The sequence below is a fragment of the Rhododendron vialii genome, chromosome 7a, assembly GCF_030253575.1.
Source record: "Rhododendron vialii isolate Sample 1 chromosome 7a, ASM3025357v1".
NCBI lineage: Eukaryota > Viridiplantae > Streptophyta > Magnoliopsida > Ericales > Ericaceae > Rhododendron > Rhododendron vialii.
The window spans coordinates 11,247,197-11,264,355 of NC_080563.1; the positions used below are offsets into that span (position 1 = coordinate 11,247,197).

A 17,159-nucleotide genomic window follows, 5' to 3' on the forward strand; every position below is an offset into this window, starting at 1 on the left:
GACATCCGCATGATGTCCCCTCTTTCTATACCTCACGCCAATGAAAAATTATAGAGTGTGGCAAGCTCACACATGCAAAACTTCGATCGGCGCATGTGGCCTAACTAGACATTGTGTGGAGGCTTATTATACCATTATCCGAACAGTCTCGAGGAGACGAACAAGATGGACAGATCAGATCTTCTGTTTGAGCAACTTAACAAAAACGCAGATTTTGGTTGGAGCTCGATTTGCACTCTCTCCTACTTCCTCCGTCCCAAATTCTTTGTCCGGTCTGCAAAACGGAGTGTTAAAAATAATATAATTTTTGCAAGAAAAAACTAAAGTTTTTCAACAACTTACTAGATATCAATAAGTATTTTTAATTTGTGAAAAAATTTTGAATTATTTTTAACACTCCATTTTGCGGATCGGATAAAAAATTTGGGACGGAGGGAGTAGTTTGTTTTTGTTGTATACACTATGGAGTGCTAAAATCAGTCCTAACCTACTGGGCAACATCCAATAAACTGGGCCCGAACATTTAATTAGTTTTTTTTTTTATAGCAATTTAAGGTTCCAATTCCAAGCTTTTCGAAAGTTTACTGTTCGGCTCGGGTTTCTCGTTCTCGCAACAGAACTTCAAACGTACAACATCCGAACATCGATAGTATTACATAGCAATATATAAATATACATAGGGAGGTGAGTTCGGTCTACCTCTCTTCCGGGGAAAAGATTTTTGGAGAGATTTCGGTGCATGGCGATTTGGAGCGGCGGGGTGTTGATGAGAGAGGTGGTGGTGAGGATCCCCGGACTTCTCTTCTCTCCCTCTCCCTCTGTCTCCAGACTCGCGCACTGTGGTGTGAGTTGTCTTGGTAACTTGGTAGAAAGAAAAGAAGTGGGGGTGCAAAGAGAAGAATCTTGCCTGGGGAGGGCAAAACGCAGGTGGGGTAAATGGCCAACAGGGTAAAGCCATGCTTACATGGGAAAGACAAAAAGGCGGGTAGCTGTTTACCAATTTTTCCCTCCATTGAAATCGACAGAGATTTCGGGAAACAAAATCAACAACAAAAATAAGGACGAATGCGGCCATGTCTCTACAAGACGGATCCGTGGTTCCACGCCGTATTTCAGGACTTCATCGGAAGAGAAATGATAGTCGAGTCAAATGTGAGATTGGTGATAAGAAAGAAGACGAATGGAAGAGACTTCCATTAATCTTCAACAATTGATCTATCGCCGTGAGCGACACATCGAAGATCCTAAATTAAGCTTAGAATATGAAATTCTACTCCTATTCCTAATTATAACCCGAATGGGTTAGTAGTGCCAAAAATTAAGACAAATAAAGATAGACTTTGATTTGTTGGCGAGGAATTGCAATGAAGTCTTAAAAGACAATTTATAGAAAACAACAAACGTATGAAATAACTTCCTAACTTCTCCACTAGTCTTCATTCAATCTTTTGATTCCACTTGTCAAAATAACTTCCCACTTCCCTTCAAATGTGTAGGAGCATGACAAGTGTCCTTTTAACTTCCACATGTGTAGGAGCAAGCCAAGTGTCCTGCATGCAAATAAAAATAATAAAAGGAATACTAATATTAGTTCTAATATTAATATGAATTCTTAATAATAATAAAATATGAAGCATTTTCATAATTGCCACTTTTCGGTCGATTATCGACAGGCGGTGAAATATGATGTAAACAGTAGCCGTTCGGCTAAATCGGCTAAATAAGTCAAGTGATTTATTTTTTTGTTTTCAAAATTCTTCTCCAGACTTCTCTTCTCTCCCTCTCCCTCTGTCTCCAGACTCGTGCACTGTGATGTGAGTTGTCTTGGTAACTTGGTAGAAAGGAAAGAAGTGGGGGAGCAAGGAGAAGAAAGAATCTTGCCTGGGAGGGCAAAAAGCAGGTGGGGTAAATGGCCAACCGGGTAAAGCCATGCTTACATGGGAAAGACAAAAAGGCGGGTGGGCTACCCGTTCAGCTAAATAAATCAAGTGATTTATTTTTTTATTTTTAAATTTTTTTCGTATTTGTTAGTTTTTCGTCAATTTTTTGGAAATTATTGCATTGTCATAACGAGAGGAATCTAAAAAGTAAAAAATTATGATCGAAATCAAATTTTTTTTAATAAAGACGAAAAAATTGGCTCATTGGCTTATTTTCGTCTTTATTCAAAAAAAAATTGATTTGGATCATATTTTTTTACTTTTTAAATTCCTCTCGTCATGATGATGCAATAATCTCCAAAAAATTGACGAAAAATTAACAAATACGATTTTTTTTGAATAAAGACAAAAAAATAAGCCACTTGGCTTATTTAGCCGAACGGAATGCAGAAAGTCTAATGGTACAGATTTAAATTATGTACCAGTGGTACAAATTATTTTTGGGCTCATTTTGGGTTTTAAATAAAATGATCGGAGCCGTTTATTTTATTTAGTAAAATACTTTGCTTATGGTCCTTACAAAAAATAAGCTCAATCCGTCACGGGTAAAAGCATTTACGAAACATCCAAACTTTGCTCTAAAATTTAGGCTTGAATTATGGGACAAAGTTTGACGTTTTGTAGCTACCTTAACTAATATTGGATTTAGCTTATTTTTCGTAGAAACCGTAAACAATGTATTTTAAACAAAATAAACAGTTCCAATCACTTTTTGTTGACTCAAAACAGGACAAAAAAGATTTGTACAAGCTGATCGATACAGATATTATATCTGTACATAATATCTGTACCAGTATCACTGTTCGGACAAATGGTGGTTAAAGGGGCCACGTAGAAGGAAAGAAAATTGTGGCCTGGTAGATTTGTATATTAGACTGGAGAAAATAATCTATTGCGACACGTGCACACTCTAGGAAAGTTACTCGCCGGGTATGCGCACACAATCGACTACGGAATAAAGTTCATCAAAAAAAATGGAATATTTAAATATCCATTCTCTTTATCTATGTCATGTAAGTATTCATCCTGCCCTTTTTTCATGCTTATGTTTTCATCCTCTTAGTGTTTGAGTTCCCTCTTTTGCCCTTTAACGAGATATGCATACATATCCATACATATATGCATGTATATTATACCTACATTAGAGGGATTCATTAAATATCCATACATATAGGCCCGTATATTATACCTACATTAGTGGAATTTGATGTAGATTAACACCCATCAATTACGGATACATTAAAGGCTTATTAGTAACTTTAAAACATACTTGGGGTAGATACCAATCCCACTAACTCCATTTCCAATGTGTTCAAATGAAAATTTAAATTCAAACGAGTATATACATGCAATATGTTCACATTTTATTAGTAAAGTGTTCAGAAATCATGGTTAATTAACTTAGATTTCATGGTAAGTTTACACCATGATTGGTATAGAGTTCGGAAATAAATAGGAAAAATATATACACGTTCTAATGTTTCCTACATTAAAGGGATTGTGTTGAAAATCAATCTAATGCAATTAGGTGAGATATTGTAACGACCCTGATTTTTGGTAAATAAAAATTTCGTTAAATATTTAAATTTTATTTTAATTACTTGGATTTGCTACTAAAAATTTCTTTTTAATTTTAATAATCCGTCATAATTAGATTTGAGATTTATAAAATTATATATTTTCACGCCGAGCAATCTAGTCATTTTCTAAAGACAAGTATGCTTGTAGAAGCACTTGTATTCTTTTCTAGTGAGTTAAATAAAATCTTTAAATTATATTTCTTGGCTAGAAATCCTACTTGGCAAGTAGAATTAGTTTCCAACCAATTCGTTAGAAAACCCTAATTACCGTTTCAATCTAGTTACAATTTCCTAACCCTAGATGGACCTTTTTGACCGTCTTTGAGCCTTATGAAACCCTCCGAACCCTATTAAACCATTAGACTGTAGGAGTAATCATTTTATTCCTATGTTTAGTCATTTCACTTTACCTAGCATCATTACTTACCCTACCTATTGGATAATAAAGGCAAGGGAAAACTTTAACCTTTGGTCCATAAATGTTAGGAAAAATATTATCCCTTGGACAATAGATTCCCATGACTAGTCATATCAAATTATCACCAATATTCCTTTACCCATTGGTCCATAATTGTTAGGGGAATTTTTATCCCTTGGTTAATCGACCTTTGACTTGCCAATAAGGCTTTGATTTGACCATACAAAATCATGGGCCAAGAATCTCATCATTTTGCTTCCAAGACTAGTTAACCTAACCATGCATGCATGCAACCCTAAGATTTTAGCCTTAAACCTATTAATCCTAGACTTGCTTTCCTAGACACTCGTATATATATATATATATATATATATATATATATATGTGTGTGTGTACCAAAGAGAGAAAGGGGGGGGGGAGAGGCCGGATGGGGAGAGAGAGAGGGTGTGTGTGTGTGTGCAAATTATGGACACTTACACAAGCAACCTTTATAGCCTTAAGCCTATTTTTTTGACTACATGCCAACCCATTCTAGTCTTTCAAAGTACAAAGCTAGGCCATGATTATATTCTTTCTTGCAAGCAACCTCCCCATAGACTTGACAAGTCCAAAACCCTTCATGATGACCTAAAGATTTGGCCAACAAATGGAAGTGACAAGTCATGGAAGACTTTGCATGCTTTCAAGCTTGATTGGACATGACAATGGAGCAAATCCATGGGAGGAAGGAGAGAGAGGGGGGCCGGCCATAGAGGAGGAAGGAGGAGCTCAAGTGTTGGCTATAAATAGCACCCCATGCCTTCCATTCAACTCACACCTTCACTTCTTGCTCTCACTTCTCTCTAGAAACCATTTCTGTTTTTCCAGGCAGCCTACTGCCCTTTGAAAATCTCCATTTTTCTCCTGCTTAAAGTAGTTTTTAGAACCAACTCCCTTCGAGAAAGTTGTAGAGCACTTCGAAACCTTCAAGTTAGACCCAAGAACCATCCCAATCGGTGAAGAAATGACAAAGATATTGGCATCCGAAGTTCAGTAAAAATCTCGGATTTCCATTTCCAGACAGCATACTGTCTCTGCCTTTATCACCATTTTTCTCCTACCTAAAGTAGTTTCTAGGATCAACTTCCTTCACGAAAGTTGTAGAGCACTTCGAGAGCTTCAACTTCGACCCAAGAACGATCGTATTCGGCCAAATATTGACCAAGTTACTGCCATCCAAAGTTCGGTCCAGATTTGCAAGTTTCACCGCCCGTAGAAAATCTTCCAACTAGCTTATTCGGCCCCGACTAAGTTTCGGATCAAGGTAGATAAATCTCTACTCATTTTTCCTAGTATAACTTTAGTTATTTTTGTTTATGATAAGGCAAGTTAAAGTATTAGGAATAATTAGCAAGCTCGTTTTACAAAATCTTGAAATGACATTACGATCATGTAGATTTTCTCTACTCACTTCCCTAAGTATAAGTATAACCCCTTGTTCCCTAAACTCTACGTATAGAATCGTACGTTAGATAATAGAATGCTATTGATTCAAAGTATCAATATCCTTATTGTTTTCCTTAAGTAGATAAGGTTATCTATTGTTTAGTTTCAAGTAGATAAGGTTATCTATCGTTTAAAATGCATGATTGTCAATGAGTTTATCTCACTAATGGAGGTATGAGCATGTTAGATAAATGACTTTGTCTTAAATAAACATATGTTGTATCGAATTTCTCAAAAAGTAAGATAGAACGATTTCGAAAAAGAAGATTTTAACGCTTGATTGAAGTATTCATATTTTGATCTTTGAATGGTTATGAGCATGATTATTAATATAGAATTGGATGATCTTGCTAGTTAGTTTCAAGATTTCAATGAATGATTTATGTTTGTAAAAAAAGTCCTACCGCGGAGTCTATGCATGAAAACGTGACACGGAAATCGAGCAAGTTAGAAACATGACACCTAGGGTGTGGTTAACGAAAAGGCGTGTTTTAAAAAGATGAAATGTTTTGGAAACCGCAATGTGGCCGGACATGGTAGCCCGTTGTGTGGTGTGTGTTTTGTGTGTCAATGGGAACCCGGTGCGGCGGAACCATTGTGAGGATACTCGGGAGACCGGAACGGCGGAACCGAGGTTGGGTGTGTGGCTTGGTTATCCGCGTTACGGAGCCAATGCAATTGTGTGCCAATGGGAACCCGGTGCGGCGGAACCATTGTGAGGATACTCGGGAGACCGGAACGGCGGAACCGAGGTTGGGTGTGTAGCTTGGTTATCCGCGGTACGGAGCCAATGCAAATGATTTTGAAAGGTTGGGTGTGTAGCTTGGTTATCCGCGGTGCGGAGCCAATACAAATGATTTTGAAAGGTTGAAATGTTGACACGGTCTACGATGAGTCGCGTAGGAGAAACACGGAAATCTTGGACACAACGATAGATGATTAACGAATGTGGATGTGTCATTGTTAGCTGTATATACATGTATCATGTGGAAATCGATGATTGTATAACCTGTTGTTTGTAAGTTATGGGTTAACGGGTATGAGTTTGTTCTATTGAGCGTTGTAGCTCACGGTGTTACCTTTTGGTGACCCTGACATATTATATCGGTGGCGACGCTGGTATAATGTGTCAGACTTCTTAGATGAACAGGATAAGATGTACACCGTGGAAGCTTTTGGAGCAGAGGAGCTTGCTAGGATGGAAGAGCAAGCAGAGTAGTGTTAGGAACCCTAGTTTCCTTTCTTGTTGAATAAATGTACCCTTTCCTTATGATGTATTTATGATGTAATAATGAGCCAGACTCTCTTTATTATATAATAAATGCCTCATTTAACGTACCCAAAATTGGGGGCGTTACAGATATAATAGGATAGTTTCAGATAATATAGATATATATACACGTTCCTATATGTTTCCACCATTAAAGAGATTCGGTTGCAAATTAATCTGGCATGAATCAATGGGGTAATCGGATGATTGGACGATTTATCATGTTTCCGTATAATGAATTCGTTTCCTCAATTGTGTGGGTTATGTTCCATGATTTCAATGACAATATTTTGGGAGTATGTCATGTTCATTAAATCGTTTTCAATATAGATTAGGAACGGTCATGGAAAAGCTGAAATAATGATAGTAATTTAACCATGAAACGCTAACCATGATAATACCTGTTTAGATGGTAATTTAACCATGTTTCATGGAATAAGTTCAATTGAACATGATTAGTACATTAAAAAATATGGTCAACTTATCATGTTATATCGATCAACACTTGTTTTGGTGGAATATAATTCATGGTTCATGAAATAAGGTTGCGAACCAAAAAGCATTGTCAAGTGATGCAAATGGCTGGTCAAATGATCATGTTATACTGGCCTAGACCAGTTTCCTTGCAAGTTGGTCAGTATTTAATGGTAAGTATTTCATTTGACATGGTCACTTTGTCATGCCAGTTTTGATGGTTAATTATCCATGTTTCATAAATTATCCAGCCTTGAGTGGTCATGAAATGGACATGAACAGTCATGAAAATCATGAAGACAACTCTATTTTGGTAGATTTTCAAGTCCATTATTGAGAAAAATATTGACAAACCCGTTTCATGGTAAATGATGTAAATAATTTACCATGAAACTTAAAAACAACACAAGTGCAGTGGAAATAAAAACCAAATCTGCTTAGACGTAGTATACCATGAATACAAATCTTTATGTCGTCACCATCAATGATCCACCTTTTGCATCGCCGACCACCGGCGACTCAAGCCCATCTCGCACCAACCATTGGCGAATGTTTTCTAGCCATCGGAGACTCTCGACGAACCTCGAAATCCTCAAATCTAATATATAGTGGCTGTTTCGGGCCTTTATCTGTAAAGTCAGCATTGTTCCGGCCCACTCCAACGCAATAGAGGACAGTGATGGCGATAGAGGATGGTGACGACGGGATGGGCGGTGTTTTGTTTGGAGGACTTGTGGAACCCATTTGTCAATAAAACAAAATGGAACCCACTTGTATATATATAACTGTTTCCAATTTTCAAATCCCAAAAATCTCGGTGACAAATCTCATTAATTTGTTATTTTAGGAACTCTTTTTCTGGGAGGACTTGTAGAATTAACTTTTGGTCTCAAAATTCAATACTATATGTATACATTCAATTTCAGCTTAACTAGGGGTAGATTTGGATTTTTCAAAATTCTGGGATGATTTCATAATCGTTTGAAATGACAAGGATAGAAACATAAGTCGTGCATGGGTTGAGGATGGATATTTAAGTACCCCAAAAAAAATTTCGCATTAAATAAACTAGCACATAAATTTTTTTTTACCTAAATATATATATATATATATATATATATATATATATACACAAATTATCAAGTGAGGGATCCCTCATTTTTTTAAAATGAGGGACTTTCATTTCCCGATCAAATTTTGAAAATCTGAACCGTTCAATGTGTGCAGAACGTGATTTTAAGGGTCCCCGCGAGAAATCAGCAAAAAAAATGACCGGGAAGGGCTTCATCCGAGCAGTTTTTTTTGAACCGTTCAATGAAAACTGCTCGGATGAAGCCCTTCCCGGTCATTTTTTTTGCTGATTTCTCGCGGGGACCCTTAAAATCACGTTCTGATCACTTTGAGCGGCTCGGATCATCGAAATTCAATCGGGAAGGGGAGTCCCGCATTTTAAAAAAATGCGGGATCCCTTACCGGAACCCGACTGTATGTATGTATATTTCTTTAATAAGAGAAAGGAAAAAAAATTTGGGCCTTTACAAATTGTATTATTTTTGGACTTCCGTCTTAGACCTTATGGGCTGGAGCTTCAGCCCTTAAGATATACTATCCAACTTTTTGTTGGATTTCCTTTTCCCCTCTCCGTTTTTAATAAAATTTTGCCTATAAAAAAAAAAACACATTTACATGTCGATCTAACTTTTTTTTGATCAATCGAAAGACCATGGCTCTGCAAGAGCCACTGTCTGCTTCACACCGAAAAATACATGTTGATCTAACTATCTCCCGAAAGTTTTGGTGTCCACCATCACTTGAAGGAAATCCTGTCCAAACGGGATTCAGGGCCGGCCAAATGGACAAACGCAGCCGTAATTCGTTTATTAAGGCATAGTTCTGAATACCGTTTCGGACAGGGTACCGGTTTTTCTACTGGTACGGTACGTACCAGTACCAGTCAGGTATCGGGTACCGTTTCGGATTTACCGCAACTACAATATATATAATAATTATATATAATTATAATTCAAAAAAATCCCCCATATCATGAAATTCATCATAAAATATCTATATTAAGACAACAAAATTCATCATTTGGAGTCCAAAATCAAACATTGCAAGTGTATAAATCGCGCAGAAAAATTCTATTAACAATAATACTTGTCATAAGACGTTGTTACTGATTCACGGTCATAATAAATAAATTGTTGTTGTTGGGATTTTGGTGTGAAGTCATAAAACATTGTGTTTGCCTTTTTGTCCCACATTGCTTAGTTACAAAACTCTTTTCCACCTTAAAAGACTTTGCACACTAGTGAGCTTGTGAATGAAAATCCAAGGAGAGGTCTCGCGCGCTCGGGAAAACAGACCATGGCCGAATGCAATTTGGAAAAATTGATTCGGAAACCAATTAACCGGGTGCGCGCAGGGGGGGTGCAAATCCGGGATTTTGAGCCTCGCGCACGTACTATAGATAAACCCATGTTTTGCTAAAATTCTGAAACCTTTTTTAATTGACGTTCCAGAAAAAAAAAACAAAACCAATTTTTTTTTCCCCTTTTTAGCCGGTATTTGTTTTCCGGCCGGAATTTCCCGAAACGGCCGGTACCGAGCGGTACCGAACGGTATTTGGCCCGGAACGGTATTGGGGTGTTAGGGTACCGGTTTTCTTCCATTCCGGTACGTACCGGCCGGTACGGAACGGGATTGACAACTATGTATTAAGGTTAACAGAACAAAAGAAAAGAGTGGGGTTGTTTTATCTTATGAGAGAGAACTTATTGATTGATTCAATAATGAACTAGCATGACTGTTGATGAGTAGGCACGTTGTCAAACTTGTGTTTTGTTTCTTCGTTTTCTTTTATTTGACTTTCTGTGATTCATAGCTAGCATTTCAAGATTCGTGCATGAGTGCGTTGAATTGAACTTGGCGTTCAATAACCCGAGCTCGTGAGTTCACTTGTTTCACATTTATTTTTCATGCTCATTTACACGAGAATTACCTTAAAACACTTTAGAACAGCGCCGTTTGGTTCGTGCGGTCAATTGGTGTAGTAAGGTAGCATTTTTTTATTTTTATTTTTGATTCAATGTACCCGTGAAAATTGAAATGCTAAGAAAATGAAAGGGTGACATGAATGTTTGTGCAAAGGGTATTCTGGTCCCACCACAACTAATTTTTCTCATTGTCCAATATCAGCGACCATTTCCCTGTATTAGTGGGGTTAGTTAATCTCATTAAATGATTGTTAACATATACCTTAGGGGCACATAATAACAAAAGCCAGGTAGGATATACAACAAAGAAGTTGGAATAGAACTGAGTCTACAAGTTTTAAATTTTATAAACCGTAAGCCATCAACAAAATGTTGATATGGCCGAGTTGGTCTAAGGCGCCAGATTAAGGTTCTGGTCCGAAAGGGCGTGGGTTCAAATCCCACTGTCAACATAAGTCTCTTTTTTATTCTTCTTTTCCATTTTTTAACAAGGGATTTCTACACTCATTTTCTTATCTTCTAGTAAGAAAAACATACACAAAAGCTTACTAAAAGACAAAAAAATGGAGTGCCATAATAAAAAAATGGAGTGTAGAAATAATTTTTCTTTCAACATTTCTTTTCAATTATAAGAAAAGAATTGCCTATGGGCTGGTTCTTCGGCATGGCCTATATTGTCTATGGGCCTTGCTTTTCAGGGTTTGTGTTTGGATCTCGCTTTGAGTTTTATTGTTGTATTTGGGTTGCAGGTTATTTATAGGCTTTCTTGTTATATTTTTATCTGTATAGACCTTTTAGGTGTTTTGGGCTAGGCCCTTTGGGTGTTTTCTTTGCTGGTTTCTTGCCAACAAGGGTTATTTCTTATCATTTCCTCTTCTATTAATAAAATTTCTTCTTTGCTGTTCAAAAAAAAAAAAAACACTTTCTTTTTTCTTTTTTTTGGTGCAACGGAAATTGTATTTAACACTTTCAAAACTCTAGAAAACTACACTTTTATAGGACATATGGAAAGCATATTACCATTATGTTTTCTTTGTTCAACACAAACGTTCTTTCATCATTGTCAATTTTGGTTTTTTTTTGTTGTTGTTGTTGAAGCGTATCTAAAAAGATGCCTCCACTATTATTAATTCTGGGCTACGCCACTCAGTATATGGTGTCTACCATTGGGCTAATACTGATCTACTTGCACTTAAAAGATTTTTTTTGGATTCAATACACTCTCCGTAGATTTCAGCTAATTTTCGAGATCAAATTTCTTATCGCGTTGTGGTTCAAACAATATGATGGTGAAAGAAAATGGCCTTAACTTCGTTCTTATTTAAGGCTGATTGACTAGTTGTAGTACTCCAGTATTTCTTTGGTTTGGGAGTCATCATTCGATAATAGTCATATTGGAGAATGATTTTGTCAATTCAAGCAAATAGTAAAGAGAAAAGTTCTTAAAGATTTCCGTTCTTTATATCTTGTTTTGCCAGAGATATTCTGTACTGAATTTTGGGTGCACCCCAATATGCCAAATAAATTAGAGCCACAGAATCGTGCTTGAAGATTCTCTATTTAAAAGAATCCCAAATGATAATGGGAACTGATTTTCGCGCTCCAAAATTTACTGCAGGCGCTCCACCTTTTTGTTTTTATACTGTGATGTTGCTGGCAACATCAGTGTATATTTTGTTTTTACACTGTGATGTTGCTGACATCACAGTGTAAAAACAAAAAAGTGGAGCGCCTGCAGTAAATCTTGGAGCGCAAATATCAATTCCCATGATAATACGGTTGCAATTCACTTGATACAAGGGTGCGCAAAAAAATAGGTACAGAGAACATTGAGCCTTTTTCTTTTTTTTTTCTTCTCCCTATCTTCTTTACATTAGATCTAGATTCTCCTCGAGCGCTCACACCAATACAAAGAACGAATCTCTTCTTTTTTTACTTATTTATTTATTTTTGTAAGCAATGTTTGAAGTTTGAACGAAGTTTTTGAAAGAAATCAAACGCTAGCATTTTCAATTCAACAATCTCTATTCCTCTATTTTGGATGATCAAAATATAATTTTATATTGAAAAAGTGATTTTGAAGGATTTTACAATTTCTATTAACTTTAAGCCACACATCTCTATTTCTCCATTCCTTCAACCGGAAAAAAAAGAAAAAAAAGTAGAGATTTGGAGTTGAGGATCAAACTCAGACTCTCCAATCCAATATACTCCATTTTTGCCTCTATTCCTCCATAAAATTTTGATCCTCCAGAATAGAGGCAAATATAGAGAATTGTTGGATTGATTAATTCCTGCAAAATGGAGGAATGGAGAGAGATTTGAAGATATAGAGTATGCATTAGAGATGCCCTAAGGGATTTGGTCAAGTGTTTGCTTCATTCTAAGATCTCAGGTTCGATTCTCGTTGTCAACAACTCTTAGACACCTTATATTACCAAAAAAAAGTTTGAAAGAAATCTAGAGTTTGCCTTTTTATATGTCAATAGGGTTTGTCCGTGTCTAAAGGTACAACGCAACGTGAGATCTAATTAGTAATAATTGTGCAATTAATATTGTTCGAGAGAGAGGGAGAGCCGTAGGATTTATGGAGCAAATCAATGGTTAGGATTTATAGATGATGAGATTCAAAAACCCTCCTCCCTTATTATGTAGATATAAAGATATAATAACTAATAATAATGAAAAGAAAAAAAAAAAAACACCACATTGATTTTCAGATCCTGACTTTGGATATGGTAAACTTCCAATGCATGGAAGTTCAAATCGTGAAAGGATTATGCAAATCAAATTAATTAAGCTAATTAATTAAGGTCAAATGACTTTCTCCAAAAACAAAATCAAGTAATCAATATCTTCCCTTCTATTTACTTTTATTTGGCAACTATAAAAATTTCCCTTGTGGCCTTCTCTATACAAGTGATCAAAGGCTAGAGATAATGGCAAGTAGAACATCCTTCCTCTTCACTATTTTTCTGGCATTTCCATTACTCATTACCCACCTCTCTGCGCGGCCGCGGTTAAACAATGATCTGCTCAATACCGTCTGTTCCACAACACAAAATCCTTTGTTCTGCTTAAAAGCTTTGAAATCCGATCCTCGTAGCGCCACAGCGGATGTTCATGGCCTCGCGAAAATTTCAATCGACATGGCTCGCGCCATTGCAGTGAGAACGATGGGGATTATTGGCTCGCTCGATAAGAGAGAAACGAACCCGCAGCTGAAGAAGAGGTACGCGCTGTGTTCCGTAAGCTACGACAACGCTATCGGTTACGCTGAGGCGGCGGAGGGATCGTTGGGGACCCAAGATTATCAGAGTCTAAGCATCCAAGCGTCGGCTGTCATGTCCGAAGTTGACGAGTGTGAAGAAAGTTTTAAAACCCCGCCACCCGGTTCGTCGACAATCCGACTCGCGAACCGGATGTTGGACGATCTTTCGAATATTATTTATGAGATAGCTTTTCTCCTGTAAGCAGAAGAACAATATTGTTACCTACACAATAAAAATACTAACAGAGGAACTCCCCTAGAAAAATTCATGTGTGTCAAAGTTGTGAAATCCGTTCCGTACCGGCCGGTACGTACCGTACCAGTGCTAAACGGAACACAAATACTTAAGATCCGTTCCGGTTGAAATACCGGCCAATACCAGTCTATTTCGGACATTTTTCGGTGTTCCGGACGGTACAAAATTACCTTCTTCTTTTTTATTTTTATGACACAAGTTAAAAAGCCGGTTGAACCAAAAAAGAAAAAGAAAAAGAGGATTCTTAATCAATACAAATATTTTCTAATCGTCCCCATGATATCACCCCCTCAAATTTTTCTCTTTCAAAAATTTAAAATATAAAAGAAAAAAACAACATTCTCAAATTAAAAGAAACTTATGGGCTTATTATAATTTTCTTTGATTAAGATCACGATGAAATCCTGATCTGTTTCATAATTTTGTTTTGAGTCTTTTGGGGTAATTTTTTGCTACCATTTGTTTCACGGAAATGGTTTTGCAACATGGTAGATATATATTAAATATATATAATATTAATTGCGGTAAATTCGGAACAGTACCGAGATATCGTTCGGTACCGGTATGTACCATTCCAGTAGTGAAAATAGTACGCTAGCCGGTACGGGATTGACAATTTTGATGTGTGTACATTTCAGCTGGACTGGGAACCCGCTTAGGCCGAACATGAGGCCTAGGGGCCGGGGCCAGGGCCAGGCCCAAGCAATGGATGAACAGGTTGTTGTCAACAATCACATCCATAATCTGTTTAGGTGCCTTGGAAAACTCTCAACAGTCACATCCGGCTGCAGAACAACTTGAAACTAAGGCATCATTGATGCTACAAGATGCACGTAGGGGTGTACACCGGTCCGTTAGCCCTTCCGGTTCCAGCCCGCCTAACTCAATCTGTTTTTTTTTAAGATTTGGAATACGTATTCTGGCTCATCGAGTTGGATTGGGTTGAATTTTTAAGCTCGTTTAGCAAATATGATCTCTTAAAGTGAAGTCTGGCTCGACCTGTATAAAATAGACAATGATGCGCATTATATACTGTCAATTTTATTTTTATTTTTTAAAAAAAGGGCTACTATCATACCTGTAAATACAATGTACCATTTATTCATTGGTCTTTGGATAACTATAACTATAATGGTTGTACACTCTAATTTATAATAGTGTGAATAATTAGTTTATATTTGGGTTCTATATACTTTAAAAAAAATAAATGGGTTACTTGGATAGGCTTGGAAGAGAAATTTTTAGATCTAGAACCGGATTTGGACATGCACAAGTCTCGTTATTATCTAGTATAAATCTAGCCCGAGCACGACCCTACCCAATGTATGTGCACCCCTAACTATTTTGCTCATGATGGGAGTGTTAAGAAAATACAATTTCACTCTTGTAGTTAGGCGAGAGAAAGGTGTGAAGATGCATTTGAGTACCCACCTCCATTGTTCTTCACCATTCCGCGATAGGTGATCATCACTTAATATAATATAACCTCTCCGCCTAATAGTCGAAACTTTCGGGTTAGATACAATGTTTTCACGATATATTGATCAAAATACTCTCTCTCTCTCTCTCTGTCTCTCATGGTAATTAAAAATGGAAATCCTTGGTTTGAAATCCAATCCCCTCAATGTAAAACAAACATGGTATTAACTTCATACTCTAATCCTCGATCAACAAAGCAAACATGGAGAAAAAAAATTCAATCTTCTTCATTCTTAATCTCACTTCATCCAAATTCTAATCTTAATCTCACCTCATTACATATCCTCTAAAACTAAAATCGGAATCAAAAAAGGCAAACAAAATATAAACCGTAAGACAATTGCTTAGAATGACCTGAAGAAATCAGCAAACACAATTTTTTTTTCCAAATTGAACACGCGATGATATATCTGATCCCTCTAGCGTGTCCTCACAACTAGAAAATATACATTTTTCTTGTTGCTACTTAGCATCAACGTATAAATAGGTTTGACAAATATCGATTGATAACTTTTCTTCTTTTCCATTCGAAAAGTATTTCATTTTCGATACTTGAAACGACATTCAGGCTGGGTTCCAGAAACAAGTTAAGAACTTATTTTTTGTTGAATAAGAAGGGTTGTTCCGGAAAATAAGAACGGTTCTACTTATTTTGGAAGAATTTATATAGGTACCAATGGGCGCCGGGAGGGAAATCATACCAGGGGCCGGGCCGTCTCCGGCCACCGGACGGCCGATCCGAGCCGTTCAAAAATTCTATAAAAAAAAACGAGTTATCATATATACACGGAAAAGGGGTGCTCGGATCAAGCACCTTACACACCTCGGATGCCGTTGATTCCCGCGGTAGCCCCCTCGATTTTTTTTTTAAAAATTTTTGGACGGCTCGGATCGGCCGTCCGGTGGCCGGAAACGGCCCGGCACGGCCCCCGGTACGATTTCCCTCCCCCGGCGCCCATTATCATAGCAACAGTCTTATTTTTTGTATAAGACACCTTCAAGCTCAAAAATCATGTGTTTACGCAAATAATTTTCCTATCATTATGGATCTTGTTTAATAGATCTCATTGAGATTTTTAATACGGTGCAAAAAAAATTGAATTTTTTTTTTCATTTACATTATTTTTGAGTTTGAAAATGTGAAAGGAACTTTTTATTTGGATTTTGTGGAATGACCCTTCTTATTTTTTGAATAAGAAATGGCAAAATATATACTTATTTTTTAAGAAGGTTTCCGGAACGGAGCCTCAATCTAGACACTTCATGAATTAAATTGGGTTATGTGTGTTTTTAGCGTGTTCCTAAGCGTAGTTGTTGCTAGTATTAATTTCTGCCCAAAGTAGCCAACTACAACCACAACTTGTTTTTGCCTAATGTAGGCTGTAGCATAATTAATGATCTTCCGATGCTATAGTAACTTTCAACTACCCCGACGCTACCTCTTTCTGCAGCCTAACTAGCTAGCAGCTCAATGTGGAAACTCTAGACCACCCTCCCTCCCTTTGCTAATTGGAGGAGAGCTACTAATTCATAAATGTTTGGCTCTCACTAGTAGTCAGTAAGACTAAGATTAGTCGATGTGCACTTAAGCTGGCTGGTTCTAGACACCCTGGCATTTGAAAAGGGAAAAAAAAAAAAAAACCCATTGGAAATGTTTAACAAACGAAGGACATAAATGAGATGCACATGCAATTTGTTGGCAGAATCTATTAGGAGGGAGGGTCCCCTTTCAAAAACAAAGAAAAAAAAACAAAAGGAGAGGGGTGCTTTGGAATTAACGGAACTTAACAATTTTCATATGGTATGATGGGCATCCAATGGGAATAGTCAAGACAATGGTCCCAGAAAGTGTAGATGGTACAATAGCTGGAGTTAAGTTGATGGTGCATGTGTGACAGTGTGTGTCTAACAGATTTTGCAAGCAAGTATTAAAGAGGGTTCAATATGGTTTGCCAGGTATTTGGCCCACTTATATATGCCCATCCGATAT

The 17,159-nt window shown here is 37.1% G+C and overlaps 1 non-coding gene across 1 annotated transcript; it reads left to right on the plus strand.

The window, feature by feature from the left end:
- The first annotated feature begins 10,534 nt into the window (after nucleotides 1-10,534).
- On the plus strand, nucleotides 10,535-10,615 carry TRNAL-AAG (transfer RNA leucine (anticodon AAG)). Its single transcript has one exon. It is a non-coding gene; the product is annotated as a tRNA-Leu (tRNA).
- The last annotated feature ends 6,544 nt before the right edge of the window (nucleotides 10,616-17,159 follow it).